The sequence below is a fragment of the Grammomys surdaster genome, unplaced genomic scaffold (assembly GCF_004785775.1).
Source record: "Grammomys surdaster isolate TR1022 unplaced genomic scaffold, NIH_TR_1.0 118901, whole genome shotgun sequence".
In the NCBI taxonomy this organism is placed as follows: Eukaryota; Metazoa; Chordata; class Mammalia; order Rodentia; family Muridae; genus Grammomys; species Grammomys surdaster.
Window position 1 is genome coordinate 1 of NW_021615167.1, and position 2,660 is coordinate 2,660.

The 2,660-nt window shown below is 37.5% G+C and overlaps 1 long non-coding RNA gene across 1 annotated transcript; it reads left to right on the forward strand.

Annotated features, from left to right (window-relative positions):
* Nucleotides 1-469: 469 nt before the first annotated feature.
* On the forward strand, nt 470-2,389 carry LOC114635860. The gene is made up of 2 exons (XR_003713538.1): nt 470-749; nt 1,490-2,389. It is a non-coding gene; the product is annotated as an uncharacterized LOC114635860 (long non-coding RNA).
* Nucleotides 2,390-2,660: the final 271 nt, after the last annotated feature.

Here is a 2,660-nt window from a genome sequence, read left to right on the forward strand (position 1 = left end):
TATATATATATATATATATATATATATATATATATATATATATATTGGTCTTTTTCTCTTTCAAATTTATGGTTTCTTTTGTACTAATTCATGATGCATACATACATACACACACACACAAACACATTCCTAAATATATTCTACTGTGTATATATTCATATATAAATATATATTTATGTGTTTCTACAATATATAACATACTACTAAATAAATAAATAATCAATATATTGTAAAGAAATTTATATCTTCCTAAATCCTTCAGTACAACCTTCTTAATCAGTACAATGTTAATTGTATGTATAATTTGTGGGCTGGCCATTTGGTGTTTCATAAACAATTGTGATTGTTTGATCTTTACAACTGTTGAATCACTCTGGGTTGTTTTTTTTTATACTATCAATTAAGTAGACATTTTGCTGTTTCATTTTTATAAAAATATAAAATTAGAAAAAGGAAATTATGACTATATATTTTTTCACTCGTGTATGTGTTTTATCCAAATAAAGATAATAAACCTTTTTTTTAGAAATCTTTGCATGTTTTACTGACATTTCTTATAAACTATGCCAGTTAAACAGTAAGGAGTGACTATTAACTTTCATCTACATTTTTTCCATTTAAGGCTATCTATCTCATCAGAAATCCCAGAGATGTTCTTGTTTCTGGTTATTTTTTCTTTAGTAAGACAAACCTTATGAAGAAACCAGAGTCACTGGAGACTTATTTTGAATGGTTCCTCAAAGGCAATGGTGAGTATTCTGTGAAATATGGGTGATGGGGGAAACTCAGAGACATTTTTTAATTAATTTATTTATTCGTTTATATTATATCCCAATATCCAGCACCCCTCTCCTCTCAGTACCCCCTCCCACAGATCCTTTCCTCAATCCCATCTTCTCTGAGAAGGGGTAGGTGCCCCAAGGGTATCTCCCCTCCATGATATATCAAGTATCTGCAGGACTAGGTACATCCTCTACAACTGAGGCCAGACCAAGCTGCCCAGTAAGGGGAATGGGATCTATAGACAGAAAGCAAATTCTGTGACAGCTCCAGCTTTAGTTGTTGGGAGACCTTCTTGAAGACAAAGCTGCACATCTGCTACATATGTGAAGGGGCCATATATCTAGCTGATGATAGCTTTTTGTTGGTGGATCAGTCTCTGAGAATACCCAAAGTTCCGGGTTAGTTGACTCTATTGATCTTCCTCTGGAGTTCCTATCCTCTTGGCCTCCTCAATTCTTTCCCCAACTCTTCCACAAGTCTCCTAGAGCTCTACCTAATATTAGGCTGTGAATTTCTGCATCTGTTTTAGTCAGCTGCTGGATATAGACTCTCAGAGTATAGTTATTTTAGGCTCTTGTCTGCAAGCATATCAGAGTATCAATAAAAGTGTCTGAGATTTTTTTTCTTGCTTGTGATGTGTACCTCAATTTTGTCTAGTAATTGATCGACCATTCTCTCAGTCTCTGCTCCATCTTTTTCCCTCCAGTTCATGTAGGCAGGACACTCCAAGGCAAATGTTTTGTGAATTTCTTGCTGTCATTATCCTTCCACTGGGACTCCTACCTGGTAACAGGACGTGGCATTGTAGACTCCATAACTCCTACTGTGAAGAGTCGCAGACAGAGTCACCACAATAGAGTCCCTGGAGTCTCCCCATGCCAGATCTCAGAGACTATTTTGTTGGCCTGGAACTCTCTATATAGTCTGGGATGACTTTGAAGCTTGGCTCCTACTTCTGCTACTTTTTGAATTCTAGGACTACAAACACCTACTGTGTACTTTATTGAATTGATTCTGAGGCTAAACCCACAATTTCATGTGGATTACCTAACTTGTCTAAATCTCTAGCCATTGAGGAACTTTTGTAGGCTCCATTTTGTGCCTCTACATTCAACCAGTCTGTGGGCCAAAGGCTCATCAACATTTCAAACCTGATTGTGAAGTCTTTCTGTTCTTACACACCACTAAAGAACAGGAAACAGCCACAGCTTGTGCCATTATGTACAATTTCAGCACCATTTGGAATATCTTGTCTTTCCAACTTAATGTAGATGCATCAGTCTTCATTTTAGTAAGACATGTCCCACATAGGCCCCCACATTTGAATACTTGTTTCCCAGTTGGTGGTGCTTTTCCAGAATGTTTATGAGACACAGCCAAGTTGGAGGAAGTATTCAATTCATGGAGGGCTTTGAGAGATTAAACTCTTAAGCACCTTCCAGTGTACTCCCTCTGCTTTCTGCTTGTAGTAAAGGAAATGAAATCCCAGCTTCCTGTTTCTATAGCTTTTCCTGCCATGGACAAGTTCTCTCTTCCTTAAGTTGTGTTTTTCATGTTGTTGTTTTAGCACAGCAACAGAAAAATAACAAATGCTATTTTCTTCCTACCATGTTTCTCATTTGTGGATTTTCTTAGTCTTTTTTGTAATTTCTTCCTATACACCAAGCAGAGAGGGGCCACCCAGAACCTCCTCTGACTGGCGATCTGAATTCTTGCTTAGGCTGCGAGGCTAAGTTCTGCAAGGGAATATAAATAAAAATTAAAAATATCTCTCTGTGGTCCCTGACAGACTAGCCTGACTGCATATGGGTTGATGTCAAAAGTATCCCCTCTCCAGAAAAAAGACATCGTGATGCGTATGGCCCTCATGGCTCACT